Source organism: Siniperca chuatsi, linkage group LG23 (assembly GCF_020085105.1).
Source record: "Siniperca chuatsi isolate FFG_IHB_CAS linkage group LG23, ASM2008510v1, whole genome shotgun sequence".
NCBI classification, from domain to species: Eukaryota; Metazoa; Chordata; class Actinopteri; order Centrarchiformes; family Sinipercidae; genus Siniperca; species Siniperca chuatsi.
In genome coordinates this window covers 23,280,810-23,308,746 of record NC_058064.1, presented here as the reverse complement: position 1 = coordinate 23,308,746, position 27,937 = coordinate 23,280,810, and the positions used below count along the sequence as shown (strand labels likewise).

The 27,937-nt window shown below is 41.5% G+C and overlaps 1 protein-coding gene across 7 annotated transcripts in view; it reads right to left on the bottom strand.

The window, feature by feature from the left end:
• Positions 1 to 238: 238 nt before the first annotated feature.
• The window catches only part of sult4a1 (sulfotransferase family 4A, member 1), a 119,780-nt gene continuing 92,081 nt past the window's right edge, over positions 239 to 27,937 (bottom strand). Inside the window, exons 9-18 of one of the 7 annotated variants that reach the window (XR_006376715.1) lie at positions 24,197 to 24,345; positions 23,628 to 23,731; positions 9,384 to 9,593; positions 8,999 to 9,108; positions 6,747 to 6,900; positions 6,299 to 6,440; positions 3,789 to 3,982; positions 3,208 to 3,423; positions 532 to 714; positions 239 to 439 (exon numbers count right to left, since the gene is read on the bottom strand). The gene's annotated coding sequence lies outside the window, so the exon portion shown is untranslated. Of the gene's footprint in view, positions 440 to 531; positions 715 to 3,207; positions 3,424 to 3,788; positions 3,983 to 6,298; positions 6,901 to 8,998; positions 9,109 to 9,383; positions 9,594 to 23,627; positions 23,732 to 24,196; positions 24,346 to 27,937 lie in introns of all 7 variants that reach the window. The other 6 variants (XR_006376717.1, XR_006376719.1, XR_006376714.1 and 3 more) reach the window with 6 other exon arrangements.

Below are 27,937 nucleotides of genomic sequence, written 5' to 3'. Positions count from 1 at the left end.
TCATCATAATATAAATGTCTCTCTGATACATTTCTTAAAAGAACACAGGACATGTGATTTACAAAACAGATCTATATGTAGCAGAATAAAAAACAGACATTTTCCAGTTTCAAATAATCATGTTTTCCAAAGTCATAGCTAAATATGATGTCTGTTCAAGAATATAAGATGGATTTGGGACACACTTATTGTCTCACAAGAGCTTATTTCATGCAGACATTGAATTGCAGAATTAAAAAAATGTTTTACCGGTGTAATAGGAAGAGGGAGTTTACGTCGATCAAATGCCGTCTTGGCCTCTGCTGGTTTTAGGTTCAGGGGGAAATGACGAAGGAAGTTATGATATGAAACACAGTCATTATTCATAATGTCAAACTTCCCAGCCAGATGATCAAACTGCTCCCGATTCATTCATTCATGCTGAGAGACTGGAGGTTCTCTGTAACACATAGTAAGTCAATAGCATTAGCATATAGCAGATAGAAGGAATAGCTCATTGTCATATATGATTGTCTGTAGTTTGCTACTCACCCAGGAAGGAAGTAGTCCTGATGTGTCCCTCTTGTTGCGGATCTTCCTTAGTACAGTTCCTCTGGATCTCCTTCCAGCATCGCTGCACCGCCCCACGCAGCCTCCTCTCCAAGCTGCCCAGCGGGCTTCCTGTTCTCGGCCTCCCCAATGAGGCAGGATGCCTGGAGGTGCACTGGGGGCAGACTGGGAGAGGAATGAGGGAGGTCAGGAGAGGGGCTGCACAACTACACTGACAAAAGTGCCATCTTGAGTTAGTCTCACGTGTCTGACGGAACAGACACACTTCAACTTTAATCAATCCAGCTGTCTACACAGGCTGCATAACAGCGTGAGTATGGTGCAAGTATTTTTATGCTTCAAGTCTATTTTCTTCCGTTTTACGCATGTACATTGATTTTGTGTTGTTCTCTGAGCACTGCCAAAACGCAGGCGACCTACGCTCAATTCTGACGGAGGACTGAAGCTGCTGCTCTGCTAACGTGCTGCTCTGCTAACGTGCTGCTCACACAAGCCTCTGTGTGGACATGGTGTAACTCTGGAGTGTATTCTCATTGAGTCTGACTAGCCAGGTACTCACACCACTCACTTTTGATAAAATTCATATAATTCATGAAACAATTCCACTAGCTTCCATTGTAGTTTCACTTAATGTTTGAAAAAGACACTGTCATGTTTCGGAAACAAAGCTCAATAAGTTAAATCATTTCACTTCTGTAGTGTCGTTGAAGTTACACCTAATTGGAGAACATACTTGAATTTTGGAATCACTTGTAAAGATGAAAACTCTGGTTTGAAATCAAGACAGTACACAATTTACATATATTGGCTACAGCAGTCTTTGTCAGCATATCATTTTCTAAGTTTCTAAGCTGAAAATGTGGCTAATGCTGTGCCTACAGCCTTGAAACATCAGCCCAGAATTTGAAATTGCTTCTTGTAGTCTGGCAAGACTGAACAGGCACCTGCTTAACATATTTTCAAGTAGGCTGTATAGTGACTGACTGACATTTGTCTAAACACAACCCCTTCGTGCAGCTTATATGACAAAAGGTATGGACAGAGGACATGCACATGTTTCTGCTTGCTATATTTTGGCGTGTGCGGTCCTCACAGACACGGCAGATAACAAAATCAACATCACGTGGAACCATGAGGCTTAAGTAGTGTCCCGCTCAACTGTGACTGGTCTTTGCTTTCAGTTTTCAAACTATTCAAACATGATGGCTCTACTGGAAATGTCAAATATCTCCAAAATATAAACTCTTTTCCAAAATATGTTTCTGAAGAAATGTAAGGTGAGAGAAAGGCTACACAGTTGCTGATCTTGCCTCTCTTTGTATATATAAAATATATACAATCAATGTATATAATACATTTTCGCCTCACAGTGTTTGCACAAATTTGACAGCTTGAGTGTTTCTGCAGTCTGTGTTTATTCACCCCAAACAGTTAACAACTGACTGTACAGATGTTAGCTGTAGCTAGCTAGCAACATACGCAGAGACAGTGTGTGCAGAGGGTGTCTGTGTGTGTGTTGATGTGACTGCTCGGCCTCTACAGGAACCGATTTTAAAACATTACCCCCTTTTAGGAACTCCACTGCTTTCTGACATTTCCCTCCTATCAATCCCCTTTTTTCTCTCTTGACTCTGTACCTTCATAAGGTTAAGTGGAATCATAAAGCCAACATTTTCACTTAAGTTGAAACATTTTCAACTCCTGCAGATGCATCTTTGCTCCAGGGAAATTTGTGCCCACTCACATCTTTGCATTGACTTTACAGACAATCCCACCACCTCTGAAATTCTCTTCACATTCAGTCTGCACACACCCTAACACCTCTTTTAAATAGTTTTTCACAGAATGTAAGAGTTTTAATAGCTGACGAATCTCATCATCATCTATGCCACTCAACATAGCCTGACACAGACTTAATAGATTTTTTTAATGCATTTATTTGTGCCTCAGTTCTGAGTGCGCAGTAGGATGCTTTGAGCACAGATAAAGATTTTTTGCAAACACATAAATTATACTTTGTAGAAAAAAGTGTTATCACGCAATGAAAAAATCCATTTGAGCTAACAAATCTATTCTCTGCTCAATAAATTGACTTGTGTGTTTGCTATTATCCACATGAGTACACAACAACCTCTCTCATTCAGTTTCACTCATTTTCCAACTCTTGCATTTCCTGTTCTGTGTGCTTTATTAGCTGACTGAAATTGTGCCCCACTGTAACACTCAAGAAAACTTGAAGAGTGCACAGAGCAGAGATGAGCAGGAGAGATACTGTGATTAAGTGTCCAAGGGTTTTTAAGTGCACAGAGCAGGAAATGTGACAGGGATAAAACAAGTAAAACTGAGTGAGAGAGGTTATTATTGTGGATAATAACAAATACACATATACATGTGTTGAGCACAGAATAGTTTTTTGTTGTTGTTGATAATGTTGATAATTTCTTTACAAAATATAATTTATGCTTTTGCAATAAACCTTTTTCTGTGCTCACAATGTCTCATCTAGCACATGCAGGATTGAGGCACGAATATAATTCTGTAGTTTTCAGACTTCTCGTAGCAACAAACTGAGCTTGTCTGGCTTTGCGAAGCAGCTGGTGTCTTCATGCATCACAGATCATACTGTAGCATTCAGGTCTATCCTGTGATGTGCTGTACCTTAGTGTGTTGCAGAATGGCACCTGCAGTCTCTGGGAAACAAGATTTTGTTGCTGAGACTGTTTCTCCAGGCTCAAGGGAAGGGATGGGACGTTATTGGTGGGACCCCCTGCTTCAGTGTGGGGGGTCTTGCCCAAAGCACCAAAGAGCCACAGAATCTCTGTACTGAAGCTTATTCTGCTTAGTCACAGGCATCTGACTCCACACACACTCAAACTGAGAAACAAAAGGAAACACACACATAATAATCATCCGCACTGGAGGGACTAATACCCCAAAGAGTGTTACACACAACATGTAAATTGGCTTTACAGATGACTAACTTTCTCACGCAGTCAGTAATTATCAGCAAGGATAAATTAGATTTTGATTAGAATAATTAAAGAAAACATATCAGACTAAAAATAATGGAACTGGACTGGAACTTCTCATTTGTAATCATGGACTGATGTCAGTATGTGTTGTTTCAGCTTGAAAGCACTGGGTGTTGCAAATGTGTTTGTTCTCTTGAATGTCTCCTTCTAATTCTCTGAATTATAATGCACTTGTTAAACAGTAGTAAACTATTTTTCTGGCTTTACCTGATCATTTGTGAGTCTCAGTCAGTGGTGATCACAAAGCTTTCTGAACTGCTCTTTCGAGATTGTAGTCCTTGTTGGAGGGGTCCAAATCCATCATCAACTTCCTGGATCTGCTGCAGATGCTCTGTGATTTCAGAGGTCTGGATAGGGGATTTGGTTTTAGTCCCTTTCTCTCAGGTCCAATTCATGCACCTCTACAGCATTATCAACAGAAGCATACAAGACACAAACATGCTCTATATGAGTCATACAGGTAGGGATAACATGGAACTAAAAGAATGGTTCAACATTTTGGGGATACACACTTATCCGCTTGCTTTCTGAGAGTGAGATGAAAAGATAGACAGAGTGAGTACAAAGCTGGAGTCAGGATGCGGTTAGCCTAACAACAAGGCTAAAAGCGAGATGTGAGATGGTACTTATGGTAAACATGGTCACCATTGTACCTGCTTAGCATCTGCATTTTAGCATAAACATTGTGGACATGATAGCCTGTTAGAATGCTAACATTTGCTAATTAGTGCTAAACACAAAGTACAGCAACTGATGGGAATGGCATTAGTTTTGCAGGTATTTGGTCATAATAAAGTATTGGACACATTGAAATTTTGACCTGATGACGGCGCTAGATGAAAAGTAAAACAATTTATTGCCTTCCTTAGAGCCACACCGCTGGCTAGAAATACACCTACCAACACCTCTAAAGCTAACTAATTAACACGTTGTGTCTCATTTATTTTACCTGTACAGAGAGAGAAATGTAAAAATGACAATTTGCGGTTTTAGGGGGAGTTAACTGTTGCTTTTGTGTTGGTGGCAGATGGATAAGCTGCTTTATGTTGAGAAATTGTTCTGGCATGTAACTCCTAAAATTACAAATGGTCACTTTAAAGTTGTTGGTGGGCTTATTTTTCATTGTTGTTGTCTGTTTCATCTGCTTCCAGTCTTTATGCTAAGCTAGGCTAACTATCATGCGATTAATATCAATCTTCTCAATGGATCAATGAAGAGCAAGGGAAGGAAAGCAAATTCAATTAAATTTTATTTATATAGCACCAATTCATAACCAAAGTTTTCCTATAGAGCAGATCTAGACCATAATCTTCATAATATTAATTACAGAGACCCAACAAATCCCACCATGAGGAAGCATTTGGCGACAGTGGCAAGAAAAAACTTCCTTTGGTGGGCGGCCATCCACCTATAAAAATGACATTTGTCAATGCGAAACAGTGTTTCCTTTTTAACATATATCTGAAACGTTTTGGTTTAGTGAAAACCTAGAGCTAAGACCTTACGTGTTCTTACAAATTCAGATTATGGAAGATTAAGGATAAGGGTCATTAAGTTCCTGTTGTGGAAAAGAGCTACCAAACTGTTTTGAGAGTGTTTTTTAATATACGTCTCATGCCAATATCTAAAATCAAAAAGCTCGTTAGCTTAGTCGTTAGTGTGTAACAGACTCAGCAACTCCTCCACTGTAACGTCTCTGCTCATTTCCAGGTGACTCGGGCAGCGGCTCAACCCCTTACAGTTCTCATGTAGTCTGTCTGTGGACAGTACAACAAGAGCTCATGACATGAACATGAAACTTATGCGGCTTTGCTTTTATAGCTGTTATCAGTGAAGTATTTCTGTTCAGAAGGAGAAATATTTTAAATAGGCATAAACTTTTATTCACATCATCAGAAAACAAATATGAGAAAATCAACATTCTGAAAAGTCCTCTTCTCTGTTAAACATCTGAACAAAAATGTTTTTCTGGTTTAAAACTAACTTCGCACAGCTAACATATTGCCATACCTATTGTGCAGCTTCCACAAATTTGTGGAAATTACTAAGCCCTTTTGCATGTCATATTGTAATAATGGCTCAATAATAATCACAGCATGTGCAAAATGTTTCTACACAGGGCTTATGTTTGTTTATCCAAACCCCCAGGGGTTAGAAGCTAATTTAGGAGACTAAAATAACAGCATATGTAGTATTGAAATGTATTGACACTCCAGGGCAAAGCTTGTTCAGAAAACAGAAATCTGTAAATATCAATCTACAAATATATTCTTATACAATTAGGGCATATATCCTGCCTGAGTCATTAAGGAAACTATACAAACTGTGTTATGCCTGTTATGGAACCTCATTTAGTTTAAAAGTGAATTAAGGTAATTCAAGTGTAAAAGTTTAATATTAGTGAAATGCTATTTGTGTTTATTGTTTAATTTGCTTCACTGGCTGCACGTATTTTATATTGGACTATTTAAGAAACTCTGTCTAATCTAAAACGAATCTGAGACCTCCAATGTATGGAAGTGTTCAATATTAAATTAAAAAAACATTATGAAATAATCATATGAATAAAGTGTGTAACCTAAATGAACCAACAATTTGTGAAATAACTGAAAAAAATAATAAAACATATCTAATTATTGTGAAATATTATTTCCTAATTCATTTCATTTTTATTTCAAAATGCCCTTTTTCAAAAGTCAGTTTTTGTTGTTGTGTACCTGTAGGGAGAGACTGAGGGGCAGACCCAGGGCATGCTGGAGGGATTACTTATCCCAGCTGGCCTGGGAAAGCTTTGTGATCCCCCAGGAAGAGCTGGAGGATGTGGCTAAGGAGAAGGACATCTGGGCTACTGACCTGGACCTGGAAAAGTAGCAGAGAATGGATGGATGGATAATGTAAAATTGCACACAGTACCCTTCTTCGCTTACTCTATACACTCCAGTGAGGCAGCATCAGAGGAAACTGGTCTGTCAGGATCCTGTTGGGCAACAGTTTGGTTCAGCTTCTGGCTCAGAGGCCTGATTTCTCCTTCATGATAAAACCCCAGCTTTTCCAGGAAGTCACAAACCTCTACACAGCCCTGTCACTCTAGGTCATACCTGTCAAAATGAAGTTAAAAACTGTGGCTGGCACAGACAAGAGCACTTCACTGCATGATGTACTGACTGTTGATTGTGATGCTTCAGTTGGATATCTCTTACTTCAACCAAAGCTGGTCAAACTTGTCAGACCTCATGGGAAGAGCATAGGGGAAGAGGAATCCCCTCAAGCTCTTTTTATGGATCCAACCCTGGCCATCTGTGTCAAACTGGAACAGCACCTGATGGGAAAGAGGAACAGAAACAGATTTTTGCATCATGCAGAGAATCATTCTGTATGTGCTTTCTGTAAGTTTTGCTGAACTTAAACATGTCTGTCCACTTGTAGCGTGCTTCACAGGCCAGGAGTTCATGGAGCTGCTCTTGTCTGATCTCAGTGAGATGACTTGATTAAATAAAGGTTGTATATTTAACTGAGGGAACATCTTGTGGAGGAATGGTATTCATCCCTCCAACAGAGTTCCGCAGACTTGGCACGAAGCCCTGAAGATGTTCTGGAGGCTCGTGGTGGCCTGACTCCATACTAACACACTTCATGGTTTTTCCTTTAGTTTTTTCCCCATCTGTATGTGGTCTGAATATGACGATTAAAAGATTTTTTGAGAATCCTGCTGGTTTGTTATTAAAGCAAATTGTGAATTCCCCAGTAAATACTCAGTAGCTACTTGTCCTAACCATGAAGTAATGAGGTATTACTTAATAACAACTCAGTGTGATGGCCCACTTAACTTGAGGCAATGTAATGATCAAGTAATTAGTAATTAATGAGGGGTTACTAGTTTTGTGCCACTGAGCATCTTGTTCAGAGTTGATCAGGAAGAATTCATGAAGAAAGTGGTCAGTATGTCGAGTATACAGAGTAATAGTATCTCCCATAGTCATGCGCGGATCAGCTCTGGCGGGATCCAAATCTGCATGTACACATAAATCATCCACCCGCCCATACAAATGATTTTCTCTGATTTAGAGACCCGCACCTGCATGGACATTTCTCTCCACCTCTACCGGTCCCTGTAGGCTATATTGCCATTGAAATTATGTTGAGCAACGCAAGCTTTCCAGGTGATTTCTTTACTGTGTGTTGTATTGATGTATGAGTGTTTTCTTTAACGATTTACTTTAATGATTAGAGAGGCTGCTGTCAGTTATTTTAAATGTAAAAAACATAAATTTACATTAGAGCCTGACTAATCCTGTTGGTGTATCGGCAGATTTAAATAATCATTGAAGTTACGCTGGGGAGACCTTAGGGCTGAGTATCGTTTAAAAAATTATGATAGCAGTACCCTTAAAGTGATACCGATACCAATAGAGTATTTCATTCGATACCCATCATGTGAATGGAAGCATTCAGTTGCGTAAAATGCCTCCACTCCTCCCCATCCAAATGATTTTTACACAAATTGTGCATTGTGTGTTTCTTAATTTGAATGCAGCCAGGGACAGCTCAGCACAAGTTAGCAGGGGGGTCGACCTCAGCTTTATCACCATGACCCTCAGAGCCCTGCTGCCGGTCTCTGGCTGTGGCCTCTGCAGAAACCATGGGGAAAAGAGATGTTAAATATTTGATATTTGGCCTTTTAATCAGGCACACAATTAACTGCTTCCCCTAAATTCCCAGTCTTTGTGAGGGAATTACACCCATCAAATTGGAATTTTTGTTCCATTTTGTGAATTATTTGTGTTTTTCCACACTCCACAGAATACCCTTCATGTCTGGAAAACACACTGGGCATTTAACTGCCTGACCTAATTTGCATCTAATTAGAAGCACACTCGCATTCTAAATCTAGGAAACTCCATTTGTATGCCTTGCAAATATGACTAACTTTACGTCCTGGTTTTGTTTCATGATTTTTCTCTTTTTTTGTTATTCTTTCTACTGTTTCTTTTTATTTTTTTACAGGATACAAATTAGAGCAATGCCCTGCTGCTCTGTTTTCTGCTTCTAAAGCACATAATTAGCCCAAACAAGCAGAAATGAGTGCGATTCTGAGTCTGTGTGCTTCTTCGCTCTGCTAATGAGAGATGAAGAGGCTCACTCTTACTCTATTTATAATCCAGGATGATTTCTCCAATGGCTCATGTGCTAAGAAAGACATCATTTTACAGGAAGCGGGGGGCTTATGTTTGATCACCATGGGTGGGGTAGGAGTTTGGATGCAAGGCAAGATGGAGTGGAGGGGGACTGGAGCCTGGTGGGGAGTAGGAAGGGATTTTTAAATCTCTATTTAAGCATTGAAAACCCTGCCATGTAGAACTGATGGGATTGTTGACGCCTCTGGTCAAGATGTTCTGCCTGCCGTTCTTCTAACTCACCCTCATACTTCGCCAGGAACACTGAGCACCATCCGCGATCCGTCCATCCCTGAAGTCCAGCAGTTCAGTGAACTTGTTTAAATTCTTCTCATCCAAGATGATCCAGCTGTCTGGGGCAAAAGAAGAGAAAGCAGGACAGGTTTGGTAGTCTGCTGCACTGCACTGCACTTCAGGCCAGGTTGCATTGACAGAACCACATTCATTCTCACTCAAGTACAACAGGTACACAAGGAAATCTGACCTGTATCTTCTATTGACCAACTACCTAAATAAAAACAAATCAAAGAAACTGTCACGGATACTCCAGGCTCCACTACCCACTAATTATCCACACCTGCTCCACATTAGCTCACAATCACAGCGAGCATAAAAGCCCTGCACTCACCTCATTTATGATCAGGACCCTCCATGCTACTCGGCATTACGCCTATTCTCCCTGTCTCCAGCGATCTCCCTGTCTCCAGCGTTTCTCCTGTCTCCAGCATTTCTCCTGTCTCCAGCGAGTCTTCCCTATCCACATACCCGTATATCTGTACAATCAGGCTGTCATCCAATAAAGAACATTCGGTATCCATCTCAGATGTCCCCTGCCTGCCTGTTCCGTAACAGAAACAAAGAGAAATACAATCCACTTCGTGTTCCCCTTTTATGTATGCATTTACTGTGTCATAATTCAATGAAAAACATATGTTGAAAGGACAATTATTTTGCTTTTTTGTCTTTAATAACTGAATGAATTGTTATTTTATTGTCACATGAATTTTCCATTCCACAATTCCACTACATTTTTGATTGATTTGTTTTTATTTAGGCATTAAAATCAACAAACTGATGTGGGTGCAGGACAAAATCTAACAGGACCTCACTGTGCATACACAGTAAACCATACTGGACTAGACTTTAAATCTTAAAGGATAATTCTGGTTTATTGTAACCTGGGGGTTCATAGTTTCTATTGGTAATAATAACACTCTACTCATCAAGTAAAACTGCTGATATCTGGGAACACATTTAAAAAATAATTTAAGATGGTGTACCCTAATTTAAACCTTAATATCTTAATGGAACAATAATTTTAACAAAAGCTGCTTATATGCTCAGTAGAAGTGGAATTAGTTGCTAAATTTATGGCAGAAATATTGCAGCCCCTCTCTTTTTATTGATGAAGAGTTACTAATAAATAAACAGTTATTACAGCTTCTGAACCAGGCAGCAGCTCTGTGGCTTTGCCACACACCTGGGTCCAAATAATGAAGATAAAAAGATAATTTAGATCAGATGTGTAACGGCCTGATATGTATGAGATCAGATGTCTTGCTGTCTTTGTCATAATCAAACCAAACACATGATTCACATGGCCAAGCGTACTGGAGATATTCCTCCAGACAGCTGTTCCAAAGAGTGCAGCTCAGTGCACATTCCCTATCAGCAAATTAAAGTCCAGTGCTCACCTGTGGTGGAAGAAATACTCAGCTCTTTCACCAATACAACAAAGTAAAAATACTCCTTGGCAAGTAAAACTCCTATATTATTAAAATTAATTAAAATATACTTATACAGAAAAAAGTGCCCTGATATATTATTATATATGACATTATTAAATTGTGAATACTGATACAGTGTTAGAGCAACATTTTTCTGTTCTAGCTGCTCAAGGTGGAGCTTAAAGTTTTAACTACTTTATATACAGTTAGCTAGTTTAGTCCATTAGTTCACAAGATAAATCTGAGGGGTTGTGAAATAATTCATGGGAGAGGAAAGAAAAAAGAGCAGTTCTGCTACACAAATGTATTTATTTAAATTCATATTTTGTACATTCTTCTAATATTTGCTTTTTTGTGAAATAATGGATCATTTGACCTCTTTGTGCCTGGAAAAGTTGTTAAAATCAAGCAATTCCATTGGTGGTACTGCTAACAGCTCATAGACATCTTAAATGTGACATGACCCCCTCTCCCCCTATAATAATTTTCATCCAGTCCCTAATCTGGCTAAACTGGTGTCTTGTTTACAACTTGGTGTCTTGTCTGATCATCTGACTGTATGTTTCTTGCCTTGTCTGACTTTTTTTCTGTGAAAAATGATTTGATATTCATTCACTTTTTTAAAATCTGTGCTTATTTATTTATTTAGTTGCCAATATTTCCATATTCTTTGTCTGATTGGATTTTGTATTACCTGAACTTCATAAATAATTGTCTAACATTTTTTTTGAAACAGTCACTGAGTTCTTAGATCTCAGCCATTAGTTTAATGAGTACAATGTTATCAAACCGATGGCCATAATTATGAAAATAAGAACCAAGTTGTAATAAATCAGAATTATCCTCTCACAAAAGTTGAAAACATGATCCGGTGTAGCAGCACAGTAAACATTAGTCAGAATCTCGAGTATTTGAAATATAATAGGAGTGTGTGAAGATTCACAGATCCAACCTGATGCCCTTTGTTTAACATTTAACAAACAGGAACATTGATTCAGTCTGACAGTCTGACAGTATCGAGCAATATGTGTATCTTTTTATTTTTAGGGTCACACATATCACATGTCCCCCCTTCCCTAGTTCAAGAATACACAAATAGGACCTTAAAGGATAAGGCTGTTGGTATTCTATATTTTCTTATTTTCAACAGATCCCATTAAAAGCTAGCCAACAGTGAATTTATCTGCTATTAATCAACAAGTGTGTGTGTGTGTATCACAGCCTGATATATCTTCTTCCTCTGAGTCATAGAGCTCCATTGTTGTCCAGAAACAGAAATATTATTAGGAAACACTCCATAAATGTTCATTGTTATGCGGATGATACCCAAATATATCTATCGATCAAGCCAGATGAAACTAACCAGTTAGCTAAACTTCAAGCATGCCTTAAAGACATTAAAACCTGGATGACCTGCAATTTCCTGATGTTGCCCCGGTGAGATGTGAAGTTATTGTACTTGGCCCCAAACACCTCTGAGACACGTTATCGAAAGATATAAGAGTTATCTTTGATCAGGATTTACCCAACTAGAACACTACGCTCCCAGAATGAAGAGTTACTTGTGGTTCCTAGAGTCTCCAAAAGTAGATTGGGAGCCAGAGCCTTCAGCTATCAAGCTCCTCTCCTGTGGAATCAGATTCCAGTTTGGGTGTGGGAGGCAGACACCATCTCCACGTTTAAGAGTAGGCTTAAGACTTTCCTCTTTGATAAAGCTTATGGTTAGGGCTGGCTTGGGTGAGTCCTGAACCATCCCTTAGTTATGCTGCTATAGGTCTAGACTGCCGGGAGACTTCCGATGATGCACATCTTTCCTCTCTCCTTCTCTCCCACTCCGTCTGTATGCATTTTTATCCCACTACTGCATGTTCCTAACTCGACATCTTCTCTCTCCCGTAGTTCTGTGCTTTCTCATTTCTCTCCTCTCTCCTTCTGTCACTTTCAGCTGGTATTTCTGCCTCCGGAGCTGCAGAGACTGGATCTGTGGTTCTGGGCCACTTGCTGCCTCCATGTTCCTGCAAAACAACTGCTACTACAGTAATTGTTATTGGCTCTTATGACTGTCATTCTCATTATTATTAACTTATTAATATTACCACTACCATTACATTATTACTATTTTAAAATTCTAGGTGGTATTTGCATTGTGCTTCCCTGGGGAAGGTGGGGGAGTGGCTCAGGTGAGCAGCATCAGGGAGAGATAATTGGCACAGCCATGTCTTGTTGACTAATTATGCTCTTCACTTTATATGCAGTAGCATGCTGGACCTGAGGCTCCACACACAGACAAGACAGACAGTCAGGCTGGCTGTGGAACTTGGCTTGGACTTTTGGTTTAGACGGTGATAAGAAGAAGAGGATCTCAACCAGCATGAACAAGCCGGTCAAGCAAGAGGCGTTGTGGTTGAGTGTTTTTGGTTGCTTGCTGAAAGTATGTGTGTGTGAGTCGGCTGAATAAATAAAAGACGAAACCTGTGGAAAGTCCTGCTGCATCCGTGTTTTTGCCAGGGGATCTCACGGAACCGACAGACCTGCTACAAACCCTAACCCCCCAATCCATCTAACTTTTATGAATTGATTGGTCACTTCCTATGAATTAATTTTTTGTTCTTGTAGAGTAGAAGTACAAGTTTGATTACAGCATGATTTGCTCTGGTGTCACTCTTGACTTGGAACTGGTTTTAACTTAACGCTCCAGACACCTGCACCATCCTGGAAAATATTTTCCAGAGGATGAGATTGAGGTTAGAGCAACACCACAGCAGTCTGACTGACCGCAACTAGGCTATCACCCACAGCTCTGATGGGACGCTGTCAAAGACAAATGTATGGAAGGTCAGTGGGGAACAAATAAAAGCCACATGACCATCTCGACAGTAAAGCATACATAGTGAACCCTGCCAATCTGCACGTGGACAATGGAGAGCTGACAGGGAAACACACTCTGGAGAGAGAACTCACTGGCACTGGATTCTTTAAAAAAAAAAAAGGTCAGTCAGTTCCTAAAACAGCTGGTCACTATGTATCGCAGAATGAGGCCACATAATGGTGAATGAGCCTATGGCCCACTGATGAAAGTATTGCAATATTTATATATTTTCAGTATTATGAACTGGGTTTTAGTGGCGACATTCCCGGAAAAAATGCTTTATAAAGTTATTGCCAGTGCAAACCGAACATTTCCTACTGCTGCTGCTTCACCTTAGAAGCATTTAAATGACACAACACGAGTTGACTTTTATTATGAAGTATCACAGGAAATGCAATGCATTTGTCAATGAGCTTGACACTGACCACTGTCGTTCATCAAAAATGTGTCTACAAAACAAGACAACGGTCATTTTGGCCATTTTTTGACAGCGGATGAGTTTGAAATATTGCAGGGAGTAATGCAACAGTCAGGAGCAGCCACAGTTGTTAGAGGAAGAGCTGCAGTTGACAGGCTGCTCACCTCCAACTTCTCAGCGAGGTAGCCAACTCCTTTCACTGTGCCCTGCTGTTTGCAGACTCATGCCATGTGCATAAAATCACATCACGGTTGCTCACAGAATGATGGGAAAAGGCCAATTACTGCCTTACGTCTTTATTAAAACCACAATAGTTTGTTTTGCTGTGCCCAGAATTCAGTGACATGTTGTATTAAACCGCATTTGCTGTTACCGCCAGTAACTACTGGTGTCGCCAAATCAACCAGGACTGAAATCTTAAGGATTGACACTTTAAACAGGAGGAAATAATGCATTTGTTGGGGACTATTTTCAGCGGTGGATTAATGCACATGTGGTGCTCTAGTGAGTATTTGGGGCAGAAAGACGGTTTATGTGGGACTCAGTCAGAATAAACTACAGTGTGTGTGTGTGTGTGTGTGTGTGTGTGTGTGTGTGTGTGTTCATGGTATTGAAGAAACATGTCACCCAGTGCAACAGTGTGGCTCACTGATGTGTTTTTAATTGTGTTTAAATGTGTTTTTATAATATTATTTACAGAGACCTAACAAATCCCACCATGAGCAAGCACTTGGTGAGTGGCAAGGAAAAACTTCGGGCAGAACCAGACTCAATGGCGGGTGGCCATCCACCGCTGCTGTGCACTATCAGATAGACATCTAGAGAAGGAGTTTTTGCCTAATGGCGTGTAGTCCAGTAAAAGGAGTTCAAAAGGTCTGATAATGAAAGATTCTGTGGAGACTATTAAATGTTCAATTTCAATGCCATATACCAGAACAAGGTTGAGGGTGTGGTTAAAACAGTGAGTGGCTTCATGTACACTCTGACAAAAGCCAATCTCATATTAGTGAGCATGCGCCAACGTGCATGCTGCCTGTTGCCGTAGCTCAGTTTCGTCGTTTACCATACATACTTATCATCAACCGGTAATCTACTCTGTACTTTACACTTGTTTTAATTTTATACTTAAACCCACTTGGTACTTAATTTATCTTACCTGTATTAAAGTTTATTATATTTTTTGCTTAGTACTTCTATTCTGGTACTTCTATTCTGGATGCTGGATGGCCTTGCAGATCTGTCAGTTATGACATCCAACTTTTGCTGGTGTTGTTGCAGTCGGGTCGCAGTCGCTGGACTGCTGTTGTTCCTTTTAATTTTCACAGGGTTCAGGCCCAGCTGGGAATACATCTCATCCCTAGAAGCCAGTTATAGTGCAGAGCACGTACAAAATAGAAATAGTAGTTACCTGGATGTAACTCCAGTTCCAGGGATGTTATCAAGACCAGCAGCTTTAATAAGTATATTTGGTTTTATTTTAGTGTTAAAGTTTTGTTACTGTATTATCAGAATCAGAAATACTTTATTGATCCCCGAGGAGAAAATCTTTTGTTACAGTAGCTCGCCTTTACATCAGTGCACACAGGAATACTACCAAAAAATATAATACACTATAATATAGGTGAGAAAATAAATTAAGTATCAAGTGGGTATAAGTATAAAATAAAATATGTGTGAAGTACCAAGTGGGTTTGCAGGTTGATGATAATAATACGGTATAAGGTAATAGTGCATGAACTGTCAAGTTAAGTGTAGCTTATTTAAGGTTATAATGACACGGAGGATATTGCACAGCAATAATAGAGGGATGAGTAATATCAATATCAATAAATAGGGAATTTTAAACTAAAATATTGCACAGGAGTATTACACAGAATATTGCACAATTATGTCAAGTATTGCAGAGATGTAATGATCAATGTCCAGTTTAATGACTTAGGATCATACAGACTACCCTTAGAGGGAGGAGTTAAAGAGTTTGATGGCCACAGGCAGGAATGAATTCCTGTGGCGCTCTGTGGTACTTTTTCGGGAGATGAGTCTTCCGCTGAAGGTACTCCTTTGCTTGACCAGCATGTCATGGAGTGGGTGGGAGACACTGTCCAAGATGGCATGTAGTTTGGCCAGCATCCTCCTCTCTGACACCACCAACAGAGAGGCCAGCTCCACCCCCACAATGTCACTGGCCTTACGGATCAGTTTGTTGAGTCTGTTAGCGTCCGCTACCCTCAGCCTGTTGCCCCAGCATGCAACAGCATACAGGATAGCACTGGCCACCACAGACTCATAAAACATCTTCAGCATTGTCCGGCAGATGTTGAAGGACCTCAGCCTCTTCAGAAAATAGATGCGGCTCTGGCCCTTCGTGTACAGAGCTTGAGTGTTCTTAGCCCAGTCCAGTTTTTTGTCCATGTGTACTCCCAGGTACTTGTAATCCTCTACCAGGTCCACACTGACCCCCTGGATGGACACCGGGGTCACTGGTGCCTTGGACCTTCGTAGATCCACAACCAGCTCCTGGCATCCTCAACTCCCAGCCGGGGCTGGTAGGCGAACTGAAGGGGGTCTAGGAGGGATCTGACCATGGGCCGCAGCTGTTCCAGCACCAGTCTCTCCAGGGTCTTCATTATGTGGGAGGTCAGTGCCACCGGTCTGTAGTCCTTGGAGCCACTGGGACGCGGCATCTTCGGCACAGGAATGAGGCAAGATGTCTTCCACAGAACAGGGACCCTTTGAAGACTCAGGCTCAGGTTGAAGACATGTTGAAGGACTCCACATAGCTGGGGGGCACAGGCTTTTAGCACCCCCGGGCTAACTCCATCGGGGCCTGCAGCCTTGTTTGAGTGGAGTTTCATCAGCTGTCCTCTCTGCTGGTCAGCAGTCAGGCACACAGCAGAGGTTCCAGTCGGGGGAGGGGGGAGTCATTAGTAGTGTGAAGAGGGCCTGATAGCCAGTTGAGGGGGGAGTAGGACTCTCCCAGGAAGATGGGGGAGGGGGGAGCAGTGGACACAGAGGAGTCTGAGGGCCGACAGCAGCTGAGTTAGAGGGGGGATGAGCAGGAGCCAGTGTGTCAAATCTGTTAAAGAACAGATTAAGTTCCTTGGCCCTGTCCAAGCTGCCTTCAACTCCTCTGCTGCCAGTCAGTCTGAAGCCAGTGATGGTCTTCATGCCACTCCAGACCTCTCTCATGCTGTTCTGCTGGAGTTTCCGCTCCAGCTTCCTCCTGTACTTCTCCTTGGATCCTGGATAGCCCTCACCTCCTCCCTATTACCATCAGTAAAGGCCCTCCTCTTGGCATTCAGGATGTCTTTGATGTCCTTTATTACCCACGGTTTGTTATTTGGATAACAATGGACCATCTTAGTTGGGACATTGCAGGCCATACAGAAGTTAATGTAGCCAGTAATGCACTCAGTAAGCCCATCAATGTCCTCTCCATGAGGCTCACAAAGTACATCCCAGTTTGTCACCTCAAAACTTTCCTGCAGTGTCTCATTGGTCGCAGGTTGCCTTTTAACCAGAGGCACATAACAGTGTGTGAGGTAAACCAGGTTGTGGTCTGACCTACCCGGGGGCTGTATGCGTCCTTAACGTTAGCATACAGCAGGTCCAGTGTCCTCTCCTCTCTAGTAGGACAATTCACATACTGTGTGAAATTAGTCAGTGTTGTTGAAACACTAATATGGTTGAAGTCACCCGAGATTAATATGAGTGCACTCGGGTGTTGAGTTTGGAGTTGTACTATGGTGGTGTGAATGGTGTTGCATGCCGATGCCGGGTTAGCAGAGGGGGGGGGTGTAAACAGCCACAACAATGGCATGTGAGAGTTCATGTCGCAGATAATATGGCCGGAGTCCCACAGCTAACAGTTCAATGTCCGGGCTACAGATACTCTGCTCGATAGTAGCGTGACCAGGGTTACACCATCTGTTGTTAACTTGAACAGCAAGCCCGCCGCCTTTCCGTTTACCGCTCTCGGTGTGATCCATGTCGCCCCTAACAGTCTGAAAGCCGTCGATGGAAACGTTACGGTCCGGGATATCCTGGTGTAGCCGTGTCTCTGAGAAGCACATCAAACTACACTCACCGAACTCCATCTGACTCCGGGCTAACGCCGTTAGCTCGTCCATTTTATTCGCCAGCGATCTCACGTTGCCCATGACGAGAGAAGGCAGACACGGCTTAAATCTCTTGTTCTTAAGTCTCTTTTGTCTGCACCCCTCTCTCTTCCCTCGCCACTTCGTTCCACCTCTGCATCCTCGGTGTGTCCTCCTCCAGATCTCAGTGGAGACATCGGTTGTCCTGGGCACCATGCCGCTCGGCTTCAGCGCGACCAGCTGTACCCTGGTGTAAACAATGCGGTCAAACAGCTGATCTGCAGTGGTACCCTGACCGAGTAGCAGGAGAAGAAGTTCCACGGCAAAAAAAAGTACTAAAACACTCTGATTTTCGTAAAGAGCGTAGTTTAAATTATACTTACACACAAGTTACTCAAGTTTGGAAGAAAAGGAAAGCTAAAAGTTGGAAAAAGTAAGACAACGAGAAGGAGCTACGGCAACAGGCAGCATGCAGCATGCAGGCTGGTGCATGCACACTAACACTTATGCTGTCAATACAAGCTCAACACTTCCTGTCTTCTTTTCAATTTGAAATCCCTCTAGCATTTCAGTGGACACTTTTCTAACAAGGCTTTTATTGTGAAACATTTGCAGGAACATGTTACGAAAAATTCAGCGACTTGCATGGTTCCCATACAGTACTTCAAATTATATAACAGGCACTGGGATTTTATCCACCCTTTTTCTCCCCCCGGCCTTTATTTGTTCTTGGTGACCACGGCCATTATTTGAGACCTGGCTTTTATTTGAGAAAATACGGTATTCTGATACATACTGATAACAGCAGACCTGTGATCAGCAAACCACTTGACAAGGAAAGAGTGCACTGAATAGACATCTACTATGTAGAGAGAGAGAGAGAGAGAGAGAGAGGGAGAGAGGTTTTGGGGAGGGTGGGTGGGGGTGGGTGAGAGGGAGGCACAATGCAAATACCACCTAGAATTTTTATAGTAGTAATAATGTAATTGTAGTGGTAACATTAATATTAATAAATTAATAATAATAGGAATGACACCTATAGGAATAATAGTGACAATAATAGTAACAGAGCCAATAACAACAACTGTAGTAGCAGTTGTCAAGTAGGAACATGGGGGCAGCAGGTGGCCCAGAACCTCAGATCCAGTCTCTGCAGCTCCAGAGGCCATCTGCTTTTATTTTATTTATTTCTTATTAGTTTGCTGTGTTCAGGATTTTTCTGGGCAGCAACCTTTGGGCAGTGATGTGTAGCCCCCACCCGGTAATAGCACGTAGGCTGTAAGGTCGGGACTGTAAAAACGTAGCGACATCGCTGTCTCCATCTCGCCTCTGCTCTCTGTCTGTGTGCAGGGCTGTGTGTCTGTTTGACCGAGGGCGGGGTGAGCTAAGCAATTCAGAGAGGCCACAGAGTGGACAGGATGAAGCCTACCTTTGCATTCACACAAAATCCGACAATTGCGGAGGTGTGCAGAGGTGTCAGCGTGTTTATTTGTGCTATAGAACGTAACCACCGTGAAACAATCAGTTACATACGCAGTTAATTCAAGTTAATTCAATTCAGTTAAATCCTACTTATTCTGCCTTTAAGCACATGTCATGTTTTAAATGTAACTTATAAATGTAACCTATTACTAGTAACTATTCATAAATATTATAGGAAACTGTCTAAGGAGAGCTGTGGAAATATTCGTTTTGGGACTATGACTGAATGAAAACACTGAAAATAGTTTACAGCTGGAGGACCAAAACAGACATTTGTAATTACAAGAACTATGGCTGTTGTAAAGCAGCATGCGGTGGAATTGTATGGCTGTAGTTTTTCCCATGTTATTTGTTCTTGTGATTGTCCACTCTACATTTATCTGTCAAAAATCAGTAGTGAAGTGTACTCTACTCACGGCGAATTAACTCCAGAAAAACAAAAACACCTTGAAATACTGTGATATTATCTTAAGGCCATATTAAGGCCTTGTAACTTTTTTAATACAATGAAAGTACAAGATGTTTTAGTGATTACACATGTACTTGCTTTGTCAGAAATAATTTTAATGAGGTTTTAGATTGAAACTGCATTTCCCATCTAATTGAAATTATGTTAACATTACTAATCTCTGTAGATCTAATGTCACTTTCGATTGCCAATAACAGTTGAGTAATCAACCTTTCTTTTATCCTTTGCATAAATGAAGGCATCAGAGACATATCAGCAAGTCATCTGTTTTATTTAAAAAATTCCTGTTCCACCTCTAGTAATATTCTCTAGAGTAACCACCACCATAAGACCAAATGATATAATATAAACATTAGTGATGTCTGTCTGTGACTGTCTCTGATGCTATATATTCTTTTGTTATCTCTTGGTCTCAATGAGGTGACCTGATTTAATAAAGGTTGTATATATAAATGAGGGAATATCTTGTGGAGGAATGGTGTTCATCCCTCCATAGATAGGCAAGGAGCACTAAAGCTGTTCTGGAGTCTTGTGGTGGCCTAACTCAATACTAAGACACTTCATGGTTTTGGCTTATTTTTGCATGTTTGTCACACTTAAATGTTTCAGATCATGAAACATATTTAAATATTAGTCAAAGATAACACAAGTAACCACAAAATGCAGCTTTTAAATGAAGGTTGTTATTATTATGGGAAAACAAAATCCAAACTTACATGGCCCTGTGTGAAAAAGTGATTGCCCCCTAAACCTAATAACTGGTTGAGCCTTGCTTAGCAGCAACAACTGCAATCAAGCGTTTGCGATAACTTGCAATGAATCTTTTAGAGCGCTGTGGAGGAATTTTGGCCCACTCATCTTTGCAGAATTGTTGTAATTCAGCCACACTGGAGGGTTTTAGAGCATGAACTGCCTTTTTAAGGTCATGCCATAGCATCTCAATAGGATTCAGGTCAGGACTTTGACTAGGCCACTCCAAAGTCTGTCAGCCTCACTAGAATGCTGTATCAAATTCACATCTGAATTCAGAGACCCCACAACAACATCCAAAGCTCCCTTGCCTCAGTTAAGGTCAGTGTTCATGACTCCACCATAAGAAAGAGACTGGGCAAAAATGGCCTGCATGGCAGAGTTCCAAGACAAAAAACACTGCTGAGCAAAAAGAACATTAAGGCTTGTCTCATTTTTGCCAGAAAACATCTTGATGATCCCCAAGACTTTTGGGAAAACATTCTGTGGACTGACGAGACAAAAGTTGAACTTTTTGGAAGGTGTGTGTCCCATTACATCTGGCGTAAAAGTAACACCGCATTTCAGAAAAAGAACATCATACCAACAGTAAAATATGTTAGTGGTAGTGTGATGGTCTGGGGCTGTTTTGCTGCTTCAGGACCTGGAAGACTTGCTGTGATGAATGGAACCATGAATTCTGCTGTCTACCAAAAACTCCTGAAGGAGAATGTCCGGCTATCTGTTAGTGACCTCAAGCTGAAGCAAACTTGGGGTCTGCAGCAGAACAATGATCGAAAACACACCAGCAAGTCCACCTCTGAATGGCTGTAGAAGAACAAAATGAAGACTTTGGAGTGACCTAGTCAAAGTCCTGACCTGAATCCTATTGAGATGCTGTGGCATGACCTTAAAAAGGCAATCCATGCTTGAAAACCCTCCAATGTGGCTGAATTACAACAATTCTGCAAAGATGAGTGGGCCAAAATTCCTCCACAGTGCTGTAAAAGACTCATTGCAAGTTATCGAAAACGCTTGATTGCAGTTGTTGCTGCTAAGCAAGGCTCAACCAGTTATTAGGTTTAGGGGGCAATCACTTTTTCACACAGGGCCATGTAGGTTTGGATTTTGTTTTCCCTTAATAATAACAACCTTCATTTAAAAACTGCATTTTGTGTTTACTTGTGTTATCTTTGACTAATATTTAAATTTGTTTGATCTGAAACATTCAAGTGTGACAAACATGCAAAAAAAAAGAAATCAGGAAGGGGGCAAATACTTTTGCACACCACTGTATAAAGAATTGGCCGATATAATGATATCGGAAGTTTTTACTCCCTCATTTTGGTATTGGCATCTGCCCCAAAAATCCTGCATCAGTCGGACTCTGATTAATTGTAAATATTCATTAATTACTTTACTTCTTAATTCAAGTTATTTGCTTTTATCAGTATTTGTGGCAGTCATATTCTCAGTTGTATTGTAATTAACTAATGCCATCTTCTACAGATGCCTGTTTGAACTTTTTTGAACAAAAATAACCTTTGAACTTGTCCATCTTGAAATAAAAAGCCCCACGGCATGCGTGCAGTGGGCACCTAGTCTCGTCTAAAATTGGCGATTACATCACTTTTGGTGCGCGGCTGCGCGCACCCTCGCAACCTTTTTTGACATTTGTTTACATGTCACTGCTAGTAGCTACATTCTACTTAGACCCCTTACTAGCTCTCTTAAATGCTTAAAACTATTGTATGGTTCTTTTCATTGACAGAACAACAAAAAAACCTTTATCCTAGTGTTCCACTTTGTATTGTGTACTAAACAGGTTACACAACAAATTTGCCCAAAAAGGGCACTAAAAGTGTTTTGATGTTTGTTGAGCAGCACAAAACAGCATTAACAAAACACATTTATCACATTTTTTTAAAAATGATCTTCAGATGTACAATTTGGATATATAAAACAAACACTAGGATTATTTTATAGATTTACACCTAATGATCTCTGGTGGATGTTATAAAATGAGAGTTAAGACATAGAATCCAATTCAAAACCACAAACTACATAGTCCCTTTATTGAAGGGATATTATATTTGATTACATTAACAGTATATATGTTAATGGTATTGTGTTTCACTCCTTGTTATGGTTATGTTACACAATATTTAAGTGCCTTATATGATAATGCACTGTAATATTATGATAGGACTAATTATGGCCTAGCACAATTGTGAATCCATCTGATTTGTATGTTAGATTGTGAATCAAACACAAACAATGGGAATCATAGCAAGTCTTCTGAGCTCTTAAATGTTTCCCTAGAGATAGTCTAAAAACCATAGCTGGCTTAGAACCTGCCTGACTGAAAAACCTCATTATTGGCTGGCGCTGTGAGGACACTCTTGTTTGATCTCCCACCGCTGAATAGATTATTAAAAAAGTTGATGGAGGGATTTTTTTCCCTCCCATGCCATTAAAGGGAGGAGATTCTGGCAGATAGATATGTGTGATTCATATCTGGGAGAAGCTTCATACACGTACACACACACAGACACACACCTCAAACTTGGAAGCTGCCTGTTGTTTTGTGAGTGGCGGCAGCAACATCAAACATAACTGTGAATTAATGGAAAACTAAACCCCCCTTCCACTAAAGTTTAGTCAAACTCCTAAGTTTCATCCAGCTGAAGTAGACTGATTTGAAATTAAAGAGGCAGAACTGGATGTGGAGGCGTGTTGAAGGGGATGGCTGTCAGACGAACATATGGCTAGTGACTGAGTGGCTAACCAGTGGCCATATGCAATCATCTAATCATGTTTATGGCCATCAAAAAGCTGCGGATGATGATTGGCTCATCTGTAAAGCTGTCTGGCATTTATATTCAAAGCATACACCTAAACATGTGCCTTTGTCTCTTAGCAATCTGCTGAGATTACTCCCTTGTGTCCTGTCTGACAACATTCAAAATCACTTCTGTCTTGTCTTTTACTACACTTTTTACAAGTAAATAATAAGGGCAATAAGGGAGAGGTTTGAAAGCATTTCAGTGTATCTTTTGTACAAAGTAGGAAATTCATCACTCCATTATTTTCTTCCTGTGTCCAGCAGATGGAAGATCTCTTTCATTCGAGGGTAACTGTCCTGGTCCAAGATGTCTTCATCTCAGGCAGGTTGCTTGAAGGCCCTGAGAGAGGAGATAGTTGGAATGGAAAGGAAAGGAGCTGACATATCACAATAGATATACAGTGGTGTAAAAAAGTGTTTGCCCACTTCCTGATTCTTTTTTTTTTTTTGCATGTTTGTCACACTTAACTGTTTCAGATCATCAAACAAAGTTAAATATTAGTCAAAGATAACACAAGTAAACACAAAATGCAGTTTTTAAATGAAGGTTGTTATTATTAAGGGAAAACAAAATCCAAACCTACATGGCCCTGTCTGAAAAAGTGATTTCCCCCTAAACCTAAAAACTGGTTGGGCCACCCTTAGCAGCAACGACTGCAATCAAGCGTTTGCGAAAACTTGCAATGAGTCTTTTTGGAGGAATTTTGAAAGAGTGAAGTGCAGGGAGGTTGAGGCAGAGTAGGTTGGTAAAAAGAGGGAAGAAAAAAGAAGAAAGAAGAAATAAATGAAATATTGCTTTCCCTACCTGCTGGTCAGCTTCTGGATGGAGTGAGGGTTCATGGGTAATATAACGCTGCAGAGAACTGCCTTGAGGACATCCTGTTTTACCAAGCCAGAGCGGGTGGTGTCAAAGGCCTGCAGCGCTTGCCACAGTGGGGTACAGTTTATACACATCTGAAAGGTAAAAGAACACACTGATGTACATACATCATATTTTAGAGACAGATCTCTCTCTTGCTTTGTCTTTCTCTCCTCAAAAAGGGCAGGAAGTGAGTCATCTCTGGTTTCGGTTGCCATGGAGAAGATCCCAGTGCAGCTCTGGGATGTGAGAGAAAAGCTAGCCCCAACTCCACTGCCTTTCCTGCAAATTAGCCGTGATTAACACACTAACTCAGGAGCTGATTTTTCTGGGCAAACATTTTAATTAGAAGTGTTTCCTCTGCCGTTTGCATCCTGACATGTCACTTAGAGCCAATTTACCCCTTCGTCTTTAAAGAGGATTATGCAGGGGAGAGGGCCTGATGTTGACATGCAAACAGGAGGAATAAAACACACAACGTCGTTCAGATAAGTCTGTACCTTGTCGTAGAAAAGAGTCTGCAGCTTCCTGTGTGGCAGGACTGATGGGGCTTCACACAAACTGGAAAGAGATTCTGATCTCTGCTACCTGTATTTGACTTGCTCAGGTGGAATTGTTCCTCGACTGGCCATCTCTATAAAACACAATCTATAGAATAACTTTTGATTCTAGTATTTACAAATATGGCCATGGTAGTTGGAGACTAGATTTCATGAAACAGTTAGATCTTGTATCTGACTTTGCCATTGGTTTTAATCTGGAAGGTTTTTAGCCATACTAGCGGTTGGGCTCTAGGGATGGCAATGTTGGTCTGTCAGTACACCATTTTGACCCAGACTGAAATATTTCAAAAACTATTGGATGGATTGATCTAAAAACTGGTACAGATATTCATGGTAACCAGAGAATTCTAATACATTTGGTGATCCTCTGACTTTTCATCTAGCACCACCAGCAGGTTACATTCACTTATCCAGTGAAATACCTCTATCTCTAATATCTGCTAGATGAATTGGCAAATTTGTTTTTGTTGGATGTGCAAATAAATTGCACTTAAGGGAGCTTTAGTGTGTGGACCCTTTTTCATGTTTAAATGTTTTTTGTACAGACATTCATGTTTACAAGAGGAATCCTACTGAGTTTGGTGATTCCCTGACTTTTCCTCTAGCTCCAACATGAGGTTGACATTTGTGATTTTGGGTAAAATGCCTCGACAACTATTGGATAGATTGCCATGTTTAGACATTCATGTTCCCCTCAGGATGAATTGTAAAAATTTTGGTGATTCTCAGAATTTTCATCTAGCGCCATCATCAGGTCAAAATTTAAATGTATCCAATACCATTCCTATCCAATACCAATACCCCTCTGACCAGGGTTACATGCAAAGGATGTGGGATGAATGGTTACTTCGAAACCCACAATCAAGGCTTACAGCGAAGCAACTAGTAGTGTTCCAACATCCACAAGCGGCAACTGCTATCACAACTTGAGATTGACGAGATACAACACAAGGTCAGAGATTGGGTCAGAGATTGGGTATGAAGCCCCAACAAGTGCAATCACGCTGAACGAGGCAGCGACTGACCTGAAAGATAAGATCATAGCGAGGATGAATGCAAGGCAACCCCGATGCCAATTACAACGGCCAAGTGAAGTACCATCAGAAAGTCACTTTCAGATGTGAATGCAGCATTGAGTGCAATCCCTACCACAACCATCACTGAAACCAATGAGCTGATATACACCTCAGCAGCAGTGATCCGCGAGATGCTTGGCTATAAGCCATGAGAAACAGTACCCACCATGGAAACTGGCTAAAGAAGCTCACTGCACTCCACGAGCGCCTAGCAGCACAAATGAACCAGCTGCTAAGAGATGGGACGCACCCTGAATGGCTTACCGAAGGGCGTACAATCCTGATCCCGAAGGATCCCACGATGGCAAAGGAACCAGAGGAGCCAAACAGCAACTCCTGGTTGACAGAACAGTCACCCAAGACTGCAGAACCCGACACACCAACCTGTGCACTGCCTGGATCGATTACAAGAAAGCTTATGACTCAATGCCACACACATGGATCACTGAATGCTTGGAGATGTACAACATCAACAGGACTCTAAGAGACTTCATTGCAAACTCGATGAGGCTGTGGAAAACCACCCTTGAGGCCAATGGCAAGCCACTTGCACAAGTATCCATCAAATGTGGCATATACCAAGGAGATGCTCTGTCCCCACTGCTGTTCTGCATAGGTCTGAACCCCCTCAGCCAAATAATCAACAAGACTGGCTATGGATATGGACTCAGGAAAGGGGCCACCATCAGTCACCTCCTCTACATGGATGACATCAAGCTATATGCTAAGAGCAAGCGGGACATCGGCTCACTGATCCACACCACCAGAATCTACAGCTCTGACATTGGGATGTCATTCGGGCTTGAGAAGTGCAGTCGAATGGTGACAAAGAGAGGGAAGGTAGTCCACACAGAAGGAACAATAGCAGACATTGAGTAAGGGTACAAATACCATGGAATACCACAAGCAACTGGCAACCTCGAAGAGGTAACAAGAAAAACAGCAACTGCCAAATACCTTCAACGAGTAAGGCAAGTCCTAAGAAGTCAGCTCAATGGCAAGAACATGTCCCAGGCAATAAACAGCTACGCCCTGCCAGTGATCAGATACCCTGCGGGAATAATAAGGTGGCCAAAGGAAGAGATACAGACCACAGACGTTAAGACGCGAAAGCTCCTCACCATGCATGGAGGGTTCCATCCCAAATCCAGCACCCTGAGACTGTACGCTAGCCGTAAGGAAGGCGGCCGTGGACTAGTGAGTGTGAGAGCCACTATCCAGGATGAAACATCCAAGATCCACAAGTAGATCAAAGATAAGGCCCCAACAGATGACGTGCTCAGTGAATGTCTCAGGCAATGGGGAACAGAGGAAGAGGTGCTGGAGGAGGGACCATCATGGGAGGACAAACCCCTACATGGGATGTACCACCGGAACATAACTGAAGTGGCTGATATCAAGAAATCCTACCAGCGGCTAGAGCGGGCCGGACTGAATGACAGCACAGAGGCACTCATCATGGCTGCACAGGAGCAGGCCCTGAGCACCAGAGCAATAGAGGCCCAGATCTACCACACCAGACAAGACCCAAGGTGTAGGCTGTGCAAAGAGGCCCCTGAGACAATCCAGCACATAACTGCAGGGTGTAAGATGCTGGCAGGGAAAGCATACATGGAACGCCATAACCAAGTAGCTGGCATAGTGTACAGGAACATATGCATGGAGTATGGACTGGAAACCCCGAGGTCAAAGTGGGAAACACAGAGGAAAGCCATTGTGGTTGACGTAGCTATACCAAGTGATGGCAACATCAGGAAAAAGGAACATGAGAAACTAGAGAAATACCAAGGGCTCAGAGAAGAGCTGGAGAAGGCTTGGAAGGTGAAGGCGACAGTGGTGCCCGTGGTCATCGGAGCACTCGGGCCAGTGACCCCCAAACTGGAGGAGTGGCTACAGCAGATCCATACATATGTGGTTAACAGTTATAGTTTAATCCACTGTATCCATATCTAGCTCAGTAAACTGGAGCAAGCATAAAGCTATGGCTTTTTACAAAGCTTAGCTTGTCCAGGAAGAGTTTATAGGAAATGGTGGACTTGTTATTGGGA